This window comes from Chenopodium album, chromosome 12 (genome assembly GCF_948465745.1).
Source record: "Chenopodium album chromosome 12, dcCheAlbu1.1, whole genome shotgun sequence".
Taxonomy (NCBI): domain Eukaryota; kingdom Viridiplantae; phylum Streptophyta; class Magnoliopsida; order Caryophyllales; family Amaranthaceae; genus Chenopodium; species Chenopodium album.
Genome location: NC_137845.1, coordinates 33,641,064 through 33,663,181, shown reverse-complemented (window position 1 = coordinate 33,663,181; position 22,118 = coordinate 33,641,064). Strand labels below are relative to the sequence as shown.

Below are 22,118 nucleotides of genomic sequence, written 5' to 3'. Positions count from 1 at the left end.
CGACTTTAGCCTGTCAAAATTTGGCGGCGTTGCCGGGGAAACGGTTTTATTTTTTTTTTATTGTTTTTATAGTCTAGATTATTTTCTTTCGTCCGAGAGAACGTAAGTTCTTTGGGACAGTTCTCATATTGTTTATGCCCAGGTGTTTCAGATCAGGTTACATTCCTTTCGATCTTGAGATCGGGTGCTCTTTTCATAGACAAAAGAATTTATGCAGGCAAATACTGGCAAGTTCTGGTGGTAATATTCCTAGCGGCCCTCCATCTAATTCAAGTGATTTAGAAGTACCTTCAGATTCAGAATCAGAGATGACGGTACCTAAGAAGCTCAGTGATTATTCGCAGCCGACGCTTACAGATTTTCCACATCTTACTCCCACTCCGACTCTTGATGGGGTACAATTCGAGATTAAACCCCAATTTATCACGATGATAGAAAGAAAGCAATTCAGTGGAGCTAAGGGTGAAGACCCAAGTCTCCATATTGCAAACTACTGTCAATATTGTAATACCATCAGGCAAGCTGGGGTCACACAGGATCAAATCAGGGAGATTCTCTTTCCTTTTTCTTTATGTGGAAAAGCCAAATTATGGTATAATGGATTAAATAGAAATGCACTTGGCATTACTAACTGGGAGACTCTTGTTTTAATTTTTATAATAAATATTACCCTGTAGAGAGGACAGCTTTGCTAAGAAGCGCAATTCAAAACTTTTCCCAAGAGCCAGATGAAACTTTGTATGAGGCTTGGGAAAGATTTAAAGATCTGCAGAGGGAATGTCCCCACCATAATTTGGCACAGTGGCAGTTAATTCAAGCCTTTTATAATGGGATTGGAAATTCATCTAGAACAATACTGGATTTTACAGCTAGTGGGAGGTTTATGAACCTTAATGTTGATGATGCAGGTCAAATTATTGAAGATATGGCAATCTACAATTCCCAATATGGGAATCCTAGAGGCTTTTCTAACAAAGGGAAACATAGTGTCGACTCTGTATCCTTTTTACAAGCTCAATTAACCTCTATCTGTCAAAAATTAGATAATCTTAGTACTGCAAATATAGCTAATGTTTCTGCAATTAAAAATAATGCTAATGAGGCTTTCTGTGAAAACTGTGGAATTGTAGGTCATTGGGAGCAAGGTTGTAGGAGTTCCGTGGAGCAAGTCAATGCCTTTCAAGCTTATAGGCAGAGTGACCCATACTCCAACACCTACAATCCTGGGTTCCGGAATCATCCATATCTTTCTTACCGGAGCACCAATGTTCAAAATCCGCCACCTCCACAACAACCCCAGCAGAAATATTACCATCCCAAAGTTGGCCAGAATTCCCAACCACAAACTCCTCCACCTACTGATCCTACTTTGGCAGAAATAAGAGCGATGCTAGGAAGTATGCAAAAGCACATGGAGAGTATAGATGCTCAAATTGATTCGATCATAGCACATAACAAAATAGTAGATAATCAGATTGCACAGAATTCTTCTACTCTACAAGCCCGTCAACAGGGAGCCCTGCCAGCACAGCCAACCAGGCATATGGATCAAGCTTTCGCAATTACTCTAAGGAGTGGTTCACACTATGAAGGGCCCCCTATGCCCAGAGATGATGAACCTGTTTTAATGAATATTGCTAATCTTTATTCCATTAAACCTAATAATGTTGCTAATAGCCCTACAGGGCTAAAGAGTAGTACTAATATTTCTGATAATACATTGTAGGGTACAACTCCAAGGAAGATAGCAGCTCCAGATAAGAGTAGTAATGCTCCAAAGCCAACTATCAAACTACCATTCCCCAATCGACATTTGAAAACTAAAGTAGATAAGCAGTTTGGTAAGTTCCTGGAGATGGTGAAAGATTTGCAGGTAACAGTTCCTTTCATAGAATTAATTACACAAATTCCTGCATATGCAAAATTTATGAGAGAAATATTGACTAAGAAAAGGTCTATTAGTGAGGTAGAGACTGTCGCTTTAACTGCAGAATGTAGTGTCGTACTACAAAATAAATATCCACCTAAACTAAAAGACCCCGGTAGTTTTTCTATTCCTTGTCATATTGGCAATCTGAAGATTGATTATGCATATGTGATCTGGGTGCTAATGTTAGTGTCATGCCATTGTCTGTGTGTTCAAAGCTAAATATGGGTAAATTAAAATCTACTAATAATACTCTACAAATGGCCGATCGTTCTTTTAAATACCCCCTAGGTATTTTAGAGGATGTTCCCTTTAGAATAGGTAAATTTTTTATACCTGTGGACTTTGTTGTTCTTGATATGGCTGAGGATTTGCAAACTCCAATCATTTTGGGTAGACCATTCCTTAATATTGCGGGAGCAATTATAGATGTACAAGGTGGCAAATTTACATTATCAGTAGGGGATGACAATATTGTTTTTAATTTAAATAATGTCCCTAAAAGCCCCATGATTGAGGAGAAGTGTTTAAGCATTGATGTGGTTGAAAATAATTGTTCTAATGAGCCCCAAGCTCTTGTTAAGGATCCCTTGGTGGCGGTATCTTATGTTGCATCTTCTACAGGTAAAACTAAGACATGGAAGGAAGAAGTGGATGCAATAGAACGAGCTCTATATTGTGAAGGGCTTGGTTTTGATGATGAGGACGAGGAGCAAGGTAAACAGGTTGCGATAATTGAGCCCTTAATGAGAGTCCCACCTGATCGAGTAGCAGTGGCTCAGTCGAGTGGGGAACAAAGGCAATTTGAGCCTAAGGAGGTGCCCCTTGAAATTAATGATAAAGAACCCCCAGTACAAGCTACAGAAGATCCGCCCGACCGGGCGAGATGGCGCCCGATCGGGCGCGAGAAGAAGAAAGATTGTGGCCTTAATTTCGCCCGATCGGGCGAACCCCCGCCCGATCGGGCGGGAGAAGAGGTCCGTATACGACAAATTTCGCCTGACCGGGCGCGTGAAAGAACTTTATCGAGGACACAAAATCGCCTGACCGAGCGACGAGCTGCCCGATCGGGCGCGAGGTTAACGAGTTTATGTCCTTATTTTCGCCCGACCGGGCGCGCCATACCCCCCCTTTCTCGCTTTATTTTTCTTTTTCCTTTTTCTTTTTATCTTTTCCACTCTTTCCCTTGTCTCTTTCTTAAAACCAGCTAACGTTTAGCCATGCTAGGCTAATTCCTAAGCCAATGAGGACATTGCCTGATTCTGGCTTGGGGGAGTTTTCGGATTGAGGTATGGCTTCTTTCTTTTATTGCTTTATAGTATAGTGTTATTGCTTTCCTATATGAAAAGAAAAAATTGAAGAAAAAAAATTGAAAAATAAAAAAAAAAAATCCAAAAATACGTTCCAATGAATTGTAAATCATGCTTCCCTGAGCCCCTTGAAAATTGTTTTGATTCTTGGTATATGATGATGAGCATTGTGGATAGGTTAGCCATGACTTGAAGTTTGATTGCTTAGATACCTTAACATGCGTCAATTTTTTTTAACTACTTGTGAATATAGTGCTTGACTAGTTGATTTGGTAAGGAATGTGCGTCTGTTCCTGGTATATCAATGAAGTTGAGTATTGGTTTTTAACTTTTAGTAATGTTTATATGACTCACCATTATGCACATTGTGGAGGACGAAGGCGTTCATTCTTTTAGGTAGCCTTCAGACGATATTAGATACATTTGTTCCCTTCTTGTTACCCATGTTGTTGCTTGTGCCCTTTTGTTGTTTATTAGCCACATTACAAGCCTTTTTAGCCCCATTGGTTACTAGTCCCAAGCTTGGCTTGGGGGAGCTTTTAGTTAGTGAGGTGAGGGAGTTGTAGTGTGCATATAATTTGCACAATGTGGGAATATAAGATGAGTAATTTGTTATTTGGTTTTGTGATTGGAAAAAAATAAGAATTTGTGTTTCAAAGTTAAATTCCAATGTGAGATAAAAAGAAAAAAAAGAGCAAAAGGAAAAAAAAAATGTTTCAATGATCAAGAGTTCAATGTGAGGGTTATTCAAAAGAAAAGAAATTAGTTTAAAGTTTGTTTATTCATTCAAGTTCTATAATATCATATTTTATGGCTGAATTTTTAAGTGTTGGGATTGTTTGATATGTTTGGAGTTATATTTGGTGTACTTTTGTTGGAGTTGGGTATGTTGGAGATGATATGGTCATTACATAATTTTGACCTTGGTTTTATTAGGATTTGCGCCCTTAAGCATGGATTTTCTCTTACATTTCCCAAATATTTTCTACCCTTTACCCTAGCCTTACATTACAAGCTTTAAAGACCTTCCAACCTTGTGCATAGGGTTGTGAATGTGAAATTAGTTGTTTATCAATGCCAAGAATGATTTGACATATTCCGAGTCGACTACTAGGTTAAGTGCTTGTCTTTTTAAACACACGAGAGTGTGAGTTGGGAGGGCATTGTTCACATAAAGGGGTTGGGATGGAGAGTGATCGAGTACATCCTTTACGCGCCACATAAATGAGAGTTGAGTGTGTGAGCACTAGTCTTGAATTCTATATGCTCTTGTGGTTCACTCTATTTGACAATTGTTAGGGAAGATTAGTAGTTGGATGGATTTGATTGATTGACTTTGATACTTGTTTGTCAGATTTACCTTGAATCGTATTTATTGATTTTAATTGTATTTGGGGTGAAGTATTGGTTTATTTATTCATTGCCTTTCTTAGGGACAAGCAAGGGTTTGGCTTGAGGGAGTTTGATATGTCTATTATGTATAGTGTTTTACCCCCGTCCCTTGGCCATAATTAGTAGTGTTTTTAGCTCTTTAGAGCCACTTTTATTACTAATTGGTGTTTTCTAGTGTTTTCGTAATTTTGGTTGAGTTTTGTAGGAAAGTACATCTTTGGAGCTTTTTCCCGGGATTATTGCGGTACAACTATGAGCATTTGAAGGCATGACCGATTGCATTTGGACACCGAGTATTCAAGACCCAAAGTGGAGATTCAAATTGGGCCAAGAATGAAGCCCAATCCAAGTCCAGCATATAGCCGGGCCCGATCGGGCGAGCTTTAGCCCGATCGGGCGGATGCCCAGAACGAGTGGGCGAAGGAAAAGGAGGGCCCGATCGGGCGCGTGTTTCTGAGGAGAAGTTTAAGCGTCGTTTAAGTTGTTTTAACTTAGGATTTTTGAGCTTAGTATAGATACGCTTTTGTTAAGCGAGTTGAGGATTCTTTTCTCCCTTCCCTTACTCTCTCTCTCTCTTTCTCCGTTTAACTTTTCTCTCTCTCCTCTCTTAAACTCTAGTATTATATTCTCTCTCTACAACTCTTTGTTTAGTTCCATCTCTTGTTTCCTTCAACTTTGGTAACGATTTCTTCTCCTTTAATCTCAATTATTTATTCTCTCTCTTTCATCATGACTTGTTTAATTGCTTTGTTTAGTTTATATTTAATTATGTGTGAGTAGTTTTCTTGCTAGGGTTTATGGGGATCCATAAATAATATGAAGGGGTAATTTATTATTGTTAATTGTTAATGCTTGATTAATTTCCTATTGATGATTTAATGCTATGCGGTTAGATTTGGCCAGATTTAATTCGTATGAGTTTAGCAATATTGATTTGATATTCGAGAGATGAGAATTAATGTTTAGGCTTAGTTTCAATAGGCAGACTAATTTATAAATGGTTAGTTCGAGATTCGAGAGATGAGATTTAATACCGGTAAGTTAACTCTGTGATTGTAATACGTAGCGAAAGCTCTTTATGATCTGATTAATTGATGCATTGATGATTGGTTGTTATGTTTTATCCTGGAATATTATATATTGGTGAACCTATGCTCTAGATCTTTTATTATTTGATTTCTTCCTACTTTTATTCCTTTCACTTATACTCTTAGTAGTTTAGTTCCCTTTTATAATAACAAATTGCGTACTTGATAATTTACATTATATTGATTAATTAGGAATAAATTAACTCGTTTCCTTGTGGTTCGACCCTACTTCCCTATCTATTTTAGTTAGTGGTTTTAGGAATTACTTTTGATTAGGTGATACTGTTGGGGTTTGGTGAGTCCGACTCACCGCGGAAACAACCCCTCCCGAGGAACCACTCGCAATAATTAAAATAACAAAGCATAAAAAAATATTCACAAAGAAAAGATAACGAATCTTACCCTCGAAGCGAGCTTCGCCCAAAACCCGGGGCTCTTACTTGAAAGCTACTAGAACGTCAAGCGCCGTGCCTCCGACGGTATCCACCCACAAATGGGCGAACACAACTTTAAGGTCCGCTACCTTGGAGTTAGCAAGGTCCGACCAAAACCCGAGTATTATGTGAGTTTAAGAGTTTTCCCAAAAATTATGGAATGCTCTTTTTAACTCCCACTCAAGCACTTTACTCCAAATCCCAAGCTTGGTATTTTAGAGGAAAGTATGAGTGGTAATTTCTATCCTATCAATGTGGGATCATGAAATTCCACAAATTAATTTAAAGCTAAATTAAATTAAAATTGCAAACTAATAATAAATCTACAAGTGGCATTACCATGTGAGATGGGTTGGTGAGGACCACATGGAGAGTAGGAGACCATACTTGCTCCCCACTCATTACTCTCCTTGTGCCACATGTCCTCTCCCACTTACTCCCATATTCCAAGCTTCCCCTTATTTATGGCCCTATGGCCCAAGCCAAGTCACGAGCCAAGCCTGAGCCCGGCCCGAGCCCCGCCTGCACCAGCCCGCACCTGGCCCGAGCCCAGCCCGCACCAGCTGCTGCTGCGGTTTGGTGCGGCTGCGGCTGCTGCCATGGTGCGGCTGCTGCTGTGCCTCGCCGCGGCTGGCCGGGGCTGCTAGCACGGTGTGCTAGCTCGTCTTGCCCCTAGCATTCGGATGCTCGGGGCACACCGATGCTAGGGGTATTTTCGGGAATATGGTCGATTTATTATTATTTTGCGCGTCTCGTCTTTTATCATTTTAGACTCGACTTCCGACGATCGGTTTCGACGCTCTAAGCTCGAATTACCGACGTCTAAATATTTAACACTCAGGCGACGAATTAATTTCTTCCGAATTAATTCGTCTAGTTGGTTCGCATATATTTGCCTGGGTGTGACCCGAAGGGTTCAGTCAAGATTAAGTTGTAATATTAATTATATTAATATTACTGATCGGAAGCCGCCTCCACCCAGGCATTCCGATCACTTGACCTTACTGAATATATTAGCTTTCTAATAATTCTGAACCCGCTATCAGAATAATACACTTGTTCGAAGGACACCATTCCTTTCAATCTCCCACTTGTCCTTCCGGACAAGTGTGCATTTAGTGTATAGCCCTTATCCTATGTCTCTTCATGTCTCTTCATGAACTACAGAGTAAGATTAGTAGTCATCTCTGTTACGTCCAGAAGTGTTTCTCGAAATCCGAGTTTGACTGTCAATAAGCAGATGATTTCTAAAATCCATCTGAGCACGGCCATGCATTTTTCACAGTCTCGCTCTTCGAGAGGCCTTGTAAACAACAAGACATGTTCCCTATTGTTAGTAGGGGACATTTCCAGTCTTGTAATGTAGCTTCTCTTACTAAGAGGACTCACCCGCCTGATATCCGTCTTTATAATCCCCAGTTACAGCAGACGTTTGGCGAATACCAAAACGGACCAGTACTCAAACAAGAGATCTCCCACTACTCATGGTCAAAAGGAAAGAGTTCCGATAGTAATAATGAGAAAATACTTATGACGATTTTTAATCTCTTAAAGCATCCTCATAGGTCTGTCCAGTATGGTTCTAAACCAATACCTGTGCAAATGATTTGTATCCTCATAGCACAAGAAACGGTGCTACAAATCATACTACACACTAATCTCTGATGGTCATTATTCGTCCACAAAATACGACCTTGATTAGGGATAATTTTCGATTAAAATATTCAACATTCACTTAATAGGTGTTTCTTTATCCAAGCCATTGACTTGATACACTATTTTGAATATTTATTAAAATCGAATGGACTCATTATTTAATTCTAAACCACAATTAAATAGTTTTGTGGAATATTTAGAAATATTTTATTCCACTATGAAACTTCACAATGTTTCATCTTATGATAAATGGTTTTTCCCAAATGTTTAAAGAGTAATACTCTTCATAAAACATTTATAGAAATCACACCCATATTTGATATGCTTGATTTCTTTCATGCAATTATGAATGTTGTCGTTCACTTATTGCAAAGGTTTAGTTAAAATTACTTTGCAAACCTTAGCATCTTCATTGTCCACCATTTCCATAATAAGATGATAAAATTCTGAGAGTGTTAATGGATTACATGTGATTCAAGATTTATTGTCCAAGCAATGGCTCCCACTCATTTTCATGATTTGAGACCTTCTACTTGACAACCTACAATCATTAATGTTCAACAACGAACCTTTCCATTTAACATCTATCTTATTATTGTCTTTAAGGAAACAATATTCTCAACATATATTTTAGTAGACTCCCCGATGATGCCTTGCTTGGGTTTTACTCCAAGCGACTCACAACGATTTGGGATACCCTAATCACTTGTGATTATGGAAATTTTCCTTAGATTCCCGCACATTATACATGGATGCACATCCATTTTACCATTCTCAAGCCACAACACTTCTTGCCTCGTGCTTATAAATGGTTTCCTTGCTAAGGATCTAATCCTTGTTAAGGTGTGTGCTTGCAACATCAAAACTCAAATTATATTTGTTTCCATGCGTCAAGAACTTCATCCTACTACTTATCTAAGTTCTATGGATGTTTTTGACTATAATCTAATGATCTAATACGATTAATGTCGATTGGTATTATATACGTACTTCACATGCTCTAAGCATGTAAGTCATCTGACGATTCCATATCATAGCCTTACATGATGGTTTTAATTCTAGAATGATTCTCAATTTTATTCCATCCATGTGACATTTAGCTCATACAGTTACACTGAGTCTTGCCAAATTGTTCGCTATATGATATGATTGAAAGTCTCTTACTAGAGTCTTTCTTGTTTGATTTAGTACTTAGCCTAGCTTATACTAAGTTCAAACATTTACTTAGCTTCATACATATGGGTCTAAAGCCTTTCAAAGTCCTTCATGTTTAACATGGTAATTTCCTTTACTCATTCAAACATTTTAATTAAGTCTATACCATAGAACTTAATTCCCAACATGTACTAAGTATCGTCTTTAGCTCAGTCCATTGTCGAAAATACTTTCAAATCTAAGCATTTAGCATTTGATAGTTGTTTCACAATAGAGTTCGTAAACATCTTGTAGGACCATTACTTTTGCTCCCACTAAACTTCTTGTTCATCAGAATTTCTATGTTTCTCCATAAGTCAATCCTCTTTATTAACTTTATGAGAAAACACGTTCCAATTCCTTCATGCAATGCTTCCTTTAATCCCATGACGGATTCCATGTGCTTGCTTTCAAATCTAGCATTATTTAGATTTTCAAAACCCTTAGACTATTCCATAGTCACTTCCAAAATTCCATTTTGGGAAGGCGGTTTTGGTATCTATTTTGCCATATTTCATATGCGCACTTTTGCTAGATCAATCACGAAAAGACTTGAGCATTCCAATTGATGAATGGGATTTTATTAAAATCAACTCCTTGAAATTAATTATATCCTTTACAACAAATCTAGCTATGTATGCATATACATTTCCACATTTGTTAGTTTTCTCCTTGAAAACTTATTTGCAATCGATGGGTCTTTCACCTTTCATGCAAATTAATCAAGTTTAAAACATGATTTCCAAACATGGAGTCTATTTCGGATTTTCATGGATTTTAACCATTATTCGGAATTTGGATTTGTCGTAGCTATCTTACAAGACATTATTCCTTTGCTTGTAAGTCTTAGGTTTATTTCTAACTTAATAGAAAATTTATAGTATTCAATCCAAGCCTTTGGTGAATTCTATACCTATACGGGGCAATTGCATCAAACACTGAGTTTTAAGGCGCTTTCAAAGCCCTTTTATTATGTTGATCTTACTCCAACATCTTTAATGTTTTGTGAGTAATGAATTCTCTTTTAAGGCACTTGTAAAGTCCTTTTGAGTATTCTTGATCAAGCATTCTCATGAAGTCCTTTAAGGTCTTTCGAAATTCTCAGTTCTAGTTTGTTGCTAAGCTCGATGGTCATCGAGTTCATTTTCCTCCCACTTGTCATTTTGGAAACGTGTTACTTTCCAGAAAGACACCACTTATAGCAACAAACATTATATTCTCAATTAGGATGTGGAGGTAATGCCCGTAGTCTCACTTGAATGCTTACAAAGAGACATGTATATTGTCTTTGGGTAAAAGATTGTTGTGAAACAAACAGTTAGCTCCTACTTGAGCTATCTTAGTCTTTGTTGAGCCATTCAGCTCCCACTGAGTCACCTAGCTCCCACTGAGCCACTTTGCTCCCACTGAGCTAGTGAACTCCCACTGAGACTAAGAGCCTTAGACATATACTTGAAAAGACTTTTAGAAGTTATTTCTATCCATAACTAAATATGGTGTCCTTTCTTAGCTTCGACATTTTGTTTAGTGTAACATTAGTCATTTGTGCAAATCTTTAAGAACTTTATAGGAAGGGTTGTGAACAATCATCGTTCGAGTCATTTTCAAATGACACCGAGGTCTCCGTGAAGACACAGTCATAACTTTGAGATAGTCACGCTTGGCTTAAGCAAACATCGCTCGATCTAATCTAGACGTTTTGATATCTTGCCAAGTCGATTCTGTACTTCACTGAACTCTTGAGCTACTCAAGTCAAGTTTGTTCACATTTGATGAATATAGCCATATCCTTTCAAATCTTTGTGAAACGAAGTAATTGAATCCTCTTTAGCCTTCGGAGTCAATTGTCTATACCAAGAACAATAACTCTCTGCTTTGTCGGTTTCAACAAGTAAGACTTGCTTGTCTTAGAACGATTCCAATTCGAGCAACTATCAAGAGCCTATCTAATAGAGCCTTGAGTACGTTCTTGTCGACATGACATTGCTAAAGATGTTTGGAACGCAAATCAAGCCCATGACTTGAACTTAGTGAGTTTATCATGTTAGAGAAATGTTTGTTTATAATCAAGCATTCTTAACTCAACGCTTGGATAACCATCCCATTCAAATAAATCTCGCAACTATTGCTCATTACTTTGAATGTGAGTCTTTCCGTGTGTAAACGGATCAATTGCTGATTATGGAACATAATAACCATTACTTGTTCTAGCCTTTGGCTTAAAAGGTCTTTAAACAAAACATACGACCTTACAACTGATGTAGCTCTTCTTGCTTCATTCTAAGCTTGTAAGTCGATAACTTAGCTTAACTTCAATAGTTTGAGGTCACTATCATAGTGGAACACTCAAGCAGTATCCGATACTTGTGAAGATAATGAATTGCTAAGTAAACTACAATAACATGAACTCATGAGTTGAAATGAAATCTAATTCCTTTTCTTCGTTCCTTCTTTCCTATATTTCTTATCATACAATATCTCATAATCTTACTTTAAAAATCATTCCCTTAAGTACTTTGACTCTTATACTTTGTTAGGCATCAAGCACCTACTGCGCCGTTAAACAAAGTTCCATCTTTTCCATTAATTCTTACTCGAATTACTACATCAATGAGTCCTACTCAATTATGATGCGAAAAGATACGTTGGTTGTCAAACATTGACAATCTTGAGTTTGCAACTCAATACCTCATGTTTTTATCAAAACTACCTAGTATTTTGAATACATGATGTCCAACCGTCCTTTCGGACTTTGTTATAAAAGTCATTTATGAGAATTGTATTTTAGAAATGCTTTTCCTTTCTTTGAGAACTATTCTCAAGGATTTCCTTTACCAATCATGGAAATAATATTATTTGATTTAGAGTACTATGAATATAAATGCAAAGTATAACCATTTATCAAGAACATAATAAGTTTGAAATTTAATAGCATTTATGCAAACTTCAATCTTATTAAACGTCTTATTTACGCATAAAAATTGTCCCTATTCGGCGAAAATAAGGCGATTCCAAGATCCGAAGAAACAAAGAGTGGTTAAGCATGCTTTGGCTTGTCTTAAACACTCAATCTTCTAGGGTAAGCATTGCCTTGCTAATGGCTCTAAGCCACTCTTGGTTAGACAATCATCGCATCTAATGCATCTTTGACGATGTATCTCTTTTGCCACGGTATGTGAGGACTCCTCACTCATACCGATGAGTTAAACCAAAACCAACGTGCACACCCGGTGTGCCTTATGCCCCTTAGAGGAGTGATGGCACCTCGCTTTGGCGTAGCCTACCATCACCATCGTCCGGTTAGTAAGTGTTGTTTTGGAAAGGCAAGTTTTACTCAATATTATTAGGGACCTAGGATTTCTTTGTTGGTTGATTTAAGTGAACTTAACTAATCATCGCAACATCAAGAAAACCTAAACATGCATCTAACGAATATTTCACACACATAAATATAACCATAAAATATAAAGCGAAATAATAGATGCATATTGGCAACTAGCATGACCCCTTGAAATCTTCATATCTTCAAAAGGTCTTCAATTGCATTTCAAGGCTTTGTCTTCCAATATACGCCGTCTTCAAGACATAACCAAACTATGCAAAAACTAGTGTCTATAACTAGGAATAATCTAAATATTAAAGTACAAAAATACTTAACGGTGCGTAGACCGTATTTAGATTTACAAAAATACATAACGGCACGTAGTCCGTATTTACTATCCTAGTCGGGTCCCACTAGTTGCCATTTCATAAAACCTGTGAGAGAGAGAGAAAATATATATTCCATTCATCCATTCACTATTTGTGAATGGCCCATGCAATTTACAAAATTAACAACAAGTAAAATGCATTCAAACAACGCGCGCACTAGTAACTAATCTAGTCAAAGTTGTTTAACCGATTATATAAATAATGTCATTAATAATTGAAACTCCCACTAAATTCCGCATTTCCTTAATTAATCCAATTAATTAAGTCGGTAGCACCCAAACTTGTCTAAATGAAATTTTGCCAATGCCGCTCAAAACCCAAGGCCTAGCCTCCCAAAATTTTAATTAAAATGAACAAAATTAATTAAAATAAATAAACGGCAAAATAATTAACTTCAAGCCTACTACGGCTAGTCACCTCACTGCACCAAGCATACGCACATGCCAAGACCACGAACACACGACCCACGGCACACGGCCGCGAGCCGCTGCCACAGCACAGCCGCGCGTGGCTGCTGCTGCCGCGCGTGAGCTGCTGCTGTGCGTGGCTGCTGCCGCGCGTGTGGCCCACCATCGAGGCGGCGCAACCACCGTGGCAGCCACATGCGGGCTGCTGTGCAGCCCGGCTCGCCATGGTGGTGCATTGCCTCGTTTTGCTTGCCACTACCTTGGGATTTGATCCCATTTCCGCGAGACAAAAATGATTAATTCTAAATTAATTTTAGAACTAATTTAGTGAGCAAAGTAAAATTTTAAACAAGTCTAACTTAATAAAATTTTCAAAGTGCAATAACCAATATAATTCCAAGAACCATCTTTAATTAAATTGGTTTAGCTCGGTGCAAAATAAAATTGAGGCAATTTCTCACTTTCAATTTAATCATTTTAAATTAAACTTGAGAATTTGACAAAGTAAAGGGAAGTTGGAAAAAATATGAACTTTAATGTTCAAATGAAAATTCCAACATCTAAAATTTGTGAATCCTTGAAAATTATATCTTCCAACATGAAGATAACCAAATTTCTATCACAAAAATCGAAACTTTATGTTTCTAATCAACTCAAAATGATTAAAACAACAAAGTTCAACTCAAAATAACATGGAATTTAGTGGTTTTCAAAGTTTCAATCACTTATCACAAATAAAGATTGAATCTTTAACACTTAGGAAGCCTCAAAAATAAAATTTTCACAAAGCAATTAGTTTGCAATTATGTGAAAATAAATCAACCTTTAAGCATCAAATACTACCAAGTAAGTGTGCTTTAAGGGGACATAAAAGTGCAGAAAAATATGCAAATAATCAACCATATAATCAACAATTTATGCCATTAATTTCAAAGTTAGAAAAGACTTAAAATTTCTGGTCAAAAACGAAAAACCCCTCGAAAAAGGCATTTCTGGTCAGAATTTGGCTAAAATCACAGCCCCATAGGATAAAACCATTTCCAGAACACGTTTTCTACCCAAAATTCACTAGTCTTGCGCGAAAATCTGGGTTCTGGACCAAATTCGACATTAAAAACGGGATACCGTTGTTGGGGTTTGGTGAGTCCGACTCACCGCGGAAACAACCCCTCCCGAGGAACCACTCGCAATAATTAAAATCACAAAGCATAAATAAATATTCACAAAGAAAAGATAACGAATCTTACCCTCGAAGCGAGCTTCGCCCAAAACCCGGGGCTCTTACTTGAAAGCTACTAGCACGTCAAGCGCCGTGCCTCCGACGGTATCCACCCACAAATGGGCGAACACAACTTTAAGGTCCGCTACCTTGGAGTTAGCAAGGTCCGACCAAAACCCGAGTGTTATGTGAGTTTAAGAGTTTTCCCAAAAATTATGGAATGCTCTTTTTAACTCCCACTCAAGCACTTTACTCCAAATCCCAAGCTTGGTTTTTAGGAAAGTATGAGTAGGAATTTCTATCCCATCAATCTGGGATCATGAAATTCCACAAATTAATTTAAAGCTAAATTAAATTAAAATTGCAAACTAATAATAAATCTACAAGTGGCATTACCATGTGAGATGGGTTGGTGAGGACCACATGGAGAGTAGGGGACCATACTTGCTCCCCACTCAATACTCTCCTTGTGCCACATGTCCTCTCCCACTTACTCCCATATTCCAAGCTTCCCCTTATTTATGGCCCTATGGCCCGAGCCAAGTCACGAGCCAAGCCCGATCCCGACCCGCACCTGGCCCGCAGCCAGTCCGCACCTGGCCCGAGCCCAGCCCGCACCAGCTGCTGTGCGGTTGCGGCTGCTGCTGCGGTTTGGTGCGGCTGCGGCTGCTGTTGTGGCACGGCGCGGCTGCTGTTGTGCCTAGCCGCGGCTGGCCGGGGCTGCTAGCACGGTGTGCTAGCTCGTCTTGCCCCTAGCATTCGGATGCTCGGGGCACACCGATGCTAGGGGTATTTTCGGGAATATGGTCGATTTATTATTATTTTGCGCGTCTCGTCTTTTATCATTTTAGACTCGACTTCCGACGATCGGTTTCGACGCTCTAAGCTCGAATTAGCGACGTCTAAATATTTAACACTCAGGCGACGAATTAATTTCTTCCGTATTAATTCGTCGAGTTGGTTCGCATATATTTGCTTGGGTGTGACCCGAAGGGTCAGTCAAGATTAAGCTGTAATATTAATTATATTAATATTACTGATCGGAAGCGGCCTCCACCCAGGCATTCCGATCACTTGACCTTACTGAATATATTAGCTTTCTAATAATTCTGAACCCGCTATCAGAATAATACACTTGTTCGAAGGACACCATTCCTTTCAAATACGACTTTAGCCTATCATTGACTAATCCTTCCTAAGCCAAAAAAATTTATAATAACTTAACAAACCTAAATACAAGTATAGAGGTGAGTCAAGGGTCGAACCCAAAGGAACGGTTATGTTCAAGTGCTTTCAATTAGGCGCCTAAGCTAGGTCGAAGTCAATGGTAAAGAGGGAACACTAATAACTACAAAAACAAAGAATCAAACAAATAAAATACTAGGGAATGGGGTTCAACAAGTAATCATGACAATTGCAACAATATGGGAATAACATGCCAATAAATGGTTGTAAAGACTAATGACAAGAGCTATAAATTGGAATCAAAGAGCTATCTCCTAATCGTTAAGCTAGTGGTCTCTATGAATAACAAACTAGGAGAATCATAATCCAAACCAACCGATAATTGCAATTTCTAAATCAATGGGTCGTTTCATTAGCAATTACAATGCAATCTAGCACAATTCTCAAGGCCTAATCGAATTACACACATGAAAACTTGCATTAATCACTTTAATCTCAACAATCAATCAACAAAACTCCCAAATTAATCACAATGAATCAATTATACAAGTTTCACCCAATCCCTAACAAAGCAACTACTCAAGAATCATCATCTAATCAACAAGAAACTAAAGAAATCAAGAATCAACAAAATATAAAGAGCAACTACACTAATCAAGATCAAACATTAAAATCAAATCAAACAAACATGAATTTAAACAAAGCAATTAAATGAGATAGAGTTAGAAATCCTCATTTATTGATTATGGAGATCTTCAATACAATTGTCACCTTGGATCTTCAATCTCTCAAATCCCCAATGAAATCTCTCATTTTCTCTCTCTAAATCTACTCCTAAACTAACCCTAAAACTAGAGAGAGAAACTCTCAACTAAACTAAAATTATGTTCAAAATTATGTCTAAAGACTTCTTATAAAAATCGATTGTCCAAAGGTATTTATAAGAGGCGCGGAAAACGAAATCGAGCGAAGCCAGAAAACAGGGAGGAGCGCCCGCGCACAGGGGCTGCGCACCCACGCGCGTGGGTTGCGCACCCGCGCGCGTGGGTTGCGTGCCCGCGCTCTTCTGGTTTCTTCGACTTCTTCACCGCTTCGTGCGCTCACAAATGGATCTTGTGAGTTCCACTTGATACATGTTGGGGGTGGAAGTTTCTAAGGGCCTCCACCGTGGGTTCAACACCATCTTTCATCAGAGCACGACTTGAGAGCGAAGAGCTGGAACTTGGAGCATCTACTTCCTTGCATCTTGAGCTTTCCCAATGATATGAGCTTACTCCAAAAGCATCTTTTAACTTAGAAAACCACCAATATCGAGACCCGAAACTCGTACAATACCTACAACCACGAGAAGAGGAAAAATGAAGGAGAAAACACAAGAAAATCCATAAAAACACAAAACAAGAGAGAAAAGGGAAAAAAGAGAAAATGCATAAAACTAAGCATTTATTAAGAAAGAAAGCTATGAAAAGAAGGTAAAAACAACCTAAATACTCATCAAATTAGTGCCATAAATGGCACTCATCAGATGTATATATACACTAGACTTACTATGCTTTCTTGTGGATTTATGACTTAGTTAGACGTGATGTGTATATACACTAGACTTAATATGTATATTTGATTCTTTGAATTTTATTTTTACATTTTATTATGTGCATGTTAGTGTGTGAAATTTGTGACAAATTTGTGCAAATCCTAAAAGGACAAAGGTAAAGCTTAGTGTACGAGTGCAGAGAAGACACATATTAAAGATCATATGGGTGACAAGAGAATTCCTGCCAAAGACCGTCTCGGTTCAAAAGTTGAATTCAAGACTCCTGTTACACCTAAGAAAACAGGTGTTACTAAAGGCAAAGAGAAAAGGAAGACCGACTCTACAAACAAAAAGGTATGGGTTGAAAAGAAAGTTGGGGTGTTTGTGCCAAGGGAAACTATTTCTACCAAAGTAGCAGTTATATCATCTAAAGGGTCCCTATTGGTGAAAGATTTAGATGATGAGGAGGAAGTAGAGAAGAATTGGAAAAGGGATAGAAAGGAGAAGGCAGATTAGAACATTGCTTTGCTTTCAACTTATTTGACAATTTTAATTTTTTAGTCAATTTTATTTTTAATCTTTATTTAATTCCATCAATAATGTAATTTTTTATTTATTAATGTAACTTTTAAGCTTATTAATTAAATCAAATTTATTTTAAATTCTTTGTTGTATTAAAGCAATGAAAATAACTTGAACAATTTCGAAAAACGATTTGAGTTCGAAAGTCGAAATATCTCGAAATTGACCGAAATTTGCCCGGATTAATAGCAGTTACTCGGCTCTGAAAATTCAAACTCAACGCGGCGCGATGATCCTATCGCGGCGCGTTGATCCTGTCGTGGCGCGTTGATCTTGTCACGGTGCGATAGGACTATCGCGGTGCACTGGTCTTGTTTTTGACGCAATGTTAACTCTAACTCAGCGTGTTGATGCAGGAGTGCGATATTTACAAAATTTAAAGTGGCCGTGCCCCGTAAAGGGTTGCCTATGTATCCTTATTAAGGAATCGGGCCGAACGTAGCTCTTTTGAGTATAGAATTCAAGTAATCATGGGTAGAATTTCATAAGTAGGTCAAGATTTTTCATGTTTGAGAATTCATTACCATCCATGTCAATTATTTTTGCGGCACCTCCTGATAGGATAATTTTGACAATGTATGGTCTGGACCAATTAGGCCTAAATTTGCCTCTTGGGTCTAGATCATTTTTCCTTTATGCTTTTAACACCAAGTCTTCTACTTTGATGGTTCTCGTCTTGACTATGTTATTGAAGTGTGTAGCCATGCGAGTTTGATAGCATTGAGAATGTTGTAGGGCTTCTAGTCGTTTTCATTGAGTATAATTAACTCTTCATACCTTGCCCTTGTCCATTCAACCTCATCAAGTTTACTTTCCAACGCGATGCGTAAGGAAGGTATTTCCAATTCTATAGGTTGTACAACATCCATTCCATAAACCAAGGAAAATGGTGTATTTCCTGTGGATGAACGGATTGACGTGCGATAACCCCAAGAGCAAAGTGGAGTTTTTCAGGCCAATCCTTGTAGTTTTTAGTCATCTTTTCAATGATGACTTTTAAGTTCTTATTGGCTGCTTCTACTACACCATTTGCTTGAGGTCTATATGGGTAAGAGTGATGGTGTTGATGAATGCCATGCTTTTGAAGCAATTCCTCGCATTCTGCTTGAAAGTGATTTCCATAGTCACTTATCATCTCATGTGGGACTCCATATTGACATAAGATGTTTCTTTCGATAAAGAGCGCTACATGTTCTGTAGTGAGTTTCGCGTATGAGGCTGCTTCGACCTATTTTGTAAATTAACCTATTGCAACAAGGATATACTCATGGCCTCCTGTCCTAGTAGGGGTTATTTATCCGATGATATCTATTCCCCATGTTGAGAATGGCCATGGATATGTATAGGTGTAAAGGAAGGATGGTGGAACATGTTGTAAGTTAGCATATATTTGGCATTTGGGACACCTTTTCACATATTGATGACAGTTCCTATTCATGGTAGTCCGATAATATCCCGTCGCATTATCTTTTGGACTAACATTTTGCCGTTCATATGAGTTCCACATGCTCCTTCGTGGATTATCCTCATTGCCCTTTGGGCTTCTTTCTTGTCTACGCATAGGAGAGCTCTACCTTTAGGTACTCTTTTGTGCAACTCGTCATTTATCAGAACGAATTGGGAAGCCAAAAGTTTTAGAGCGCGTTTAGCTCTTTTGTCAGCATGAGGTGGGTATTCCCCTTTTGTGACATAATTGAGGATGTCGGTATACCAAGGTTCTTCCTCTTCTTCTTCTTGGACTACTTCCTCATCTTCGATAGCTTGAATATAAGCTGGTTTATGCCTTTTCTCTATTGTCAAAGGCATTTGTTCAATTTCCTTAGGAATTCTAACTATTGAGGCTAGTCTTGCCAAGGCATCAGCGAACTGATTCTCTTCTCTTGGTAAGTAGGTGTACTCTACTTTCTCGAATTGATCAGTAAGTGTTTCTGGATATGTTTGGTAAGGAGCCAAACTTTCACTTCTCACTTTCCATCTTTTGGAGATTTAGTTAATAATAAGGGAAGAATCTCCAAATATTCGAAGTTTCTTTACTCCTAATGCCAAATCAGTTTCGAGGTCTACCGTACGTGCTTGATATTCTGCAAAATTATTGGGAACGTCGAAATCTAACTTTATTGGGATTGGGACATTCTTTTTCTTTAGGTGATACCAATAGGACTCCTACACCACATCCTTTTTGGTTTGATGCTCCATCTTAGTATAATGTCCAAGTATCACCTTCTGTGAGCATAAAGTCTTCGTCTGGGAAGTCATTTTCATGCACTGGCGTTGAGTCTTCGATTGGGAAGTCTGCTAAGAAATCTGAAACCACAGATCCTTTAATGGCTTTTTGAGGCATAAACCTTACATCAAATTGGGCTAGGTTAACTATACATCTAGATATTCGCCTGTTGAGTGTGGATTTCTCAAAAAGTTACTTAAGGGGATCCATTCGGGATACTACATATACTGTATGGACAAGCATGTAGAGTCTTAGCTTGGTTGTGGCCCACACGAGTAGCTTACTTTTCGTGAGGTGTGTAGCGTAATTCATATTCAAGCATCTTCTTACTTAAGTAGTAGATGGCGTTTTCCTTTCCTTCTACTTCTTTTGCGAGTATAGCTCAAATTGTTTCTTTGGTGACTATTAAGTATAGGCAAAGAGAGATTCCTAGGAGTGCAAGTGCTAATAAAGGTTGATTATCAAGGTAGGCTTTAATCTTATCAAAGGCTTTTTGATATTCTTCATCCCATATTACAGGCACGTTCTTTTTGAGCTTCTTGAATATTGGTTCACATATCGTGGTGAGTTTGGATATGACCTACTTATGTATTACAACCGGCCAATAATTCCTCGAATCTGTTTCTCGGTTTTGGGCGGAGGCAATGACATGATTGCCTTGATCTTGTTTGGATCTATTTCTATTCCTCTAGAGCCAATGACATAGCCTAAGAGTTTTCCTAAAGTGACTCCGAAAGCACACTTGGCTGGGTTTAGCCTCATGTTGTATTTCCTTAATCTTTCGAAGAATTTTCTTAAGGCTACTTGATTTCCTGGACGGTCTTTGATTTTACAATCATATCGTCCACATATACTTCAACCTCTTTATGGAACATGTCATGGAGTAAGGCGGTCGCTGCTCTTTGGTAAGTGGCACCCACGTTTTTCAACCCGAATGGCATCACCGTGTAACAGTAAGTGCCCCAAGATGTTATGAAGGTGGTTTTTCCCATATCTTCTTCAGCCATGAGGATCTGGTTATAACCTGCATACCCATCAATATATGAGAGAAGCGCGTGATTAGCTATGTTGTCTACCAGAATATCGATATGTGGTCAAGGGAAATCGTCCTTTAGACTTGTCTTATTTAGATCTCTGTAGTCGACACACATTCTTACCTTACCATCTATCTTGGGAACTGATACCACGTTAGCAACCCATTAAGGGTATTTGGATACCTTGATAAAACCTGCGGTAATTTGTTTTTGAACTTCTTCTTTTATTTTAAGAGCTACGTCGGGTTTCATTCTATGTAACTTTTGTTTTACAGGTTTCACTCCTGGAATTAATGGTATATTGTGCTGAGCAATATCTCTGTTTATTCCTGGCATATCTTCATATGACCAGGAAAAAAAATCGATGTATTCTTCTAATAGATCAATTAAATCGGTTCTTTCTTCTTTATTAAGAGTTAAACCAATGTTAACTTCTCTTTTAATGGTTGGATCTTTTAAGATATTAACTGTTTCGGTATCCTCAATTATCGGTGTTTTATTTTCAAGTGTTTCCACTACTTTAATTATTTCTTTGTCATTTTCGTTGTTAGCAAAGCAATGCTCGTTATCTTGGGTAAGAGAATGACACGAGGAGTAAGAGAAAGAAGACATATTATTGAATTCTGAAACCATTACATGAAAAAGAGACACGTCCGTTGGGACTTGACTACTAACTATCCTAGATGTAGGTTTTAAAGTAGGAGGAATAGAAGCAGATATAACTATGGGAGATTTAGAAGACTCAATAACAGAAGACTCGAATTCAGACTCAGACAATCTAGACTCATCAAACATTGGTCCTTGTCCTGTGGTGTACAGATTCTTCTTCTACTTGGTGTAATCACCTTCACGGTCTTTCGCCATCCTTGAACTAGTCATTCTGCAGGGGTGATGAGGGTTGAGGGGTCAAAGTTTTCATTTTGCAACACCGTTTGGTTAAGCACGGAGTTGTCATCAACATGCTTAGGCTCGTTTTTCTCGTATCCAAAGAGGAGACCCATAACATTGAAGTCAAAGTAAAGAGGTGCTTGCTCCTTCTGGATAGGAATTGGGATCTCATCTAAGAAATTGCAATCCAAGAATATTTCGAACCCTTGTTGTCTTATTCCATCTTTGACAAAAGGTTCAGGGAATTCATGGCATGGATAATTTTCACCCTCTTTTATAAAATTTTCCATTTAGAGTAAGGGGGTAGTGATCCATTGGGATTGCTCTTTTTTG

The 22,118-nt window shown here is 38.2% G+C and overlaps 1 non-coding gene across 1 annotated transcript; it reads right to left on the bottom strand.

Moving 5' to 3' along the window:
• Positions 1 to 688: 688 nt before the first annotated feature.
• LOC145573569 (small nucleolar RNA R71) lies at positions 689 to 795 on the bottom strand. Its single transcript, XR_014097555.1, has one exon. It is a non-coding gene; the product is annotated as a small nucleolar RNA R71 (small nucleolar RNA).
• Between the last annotated feature and the right edge of the window lie 21,323 nt (positions 796 to 22,118).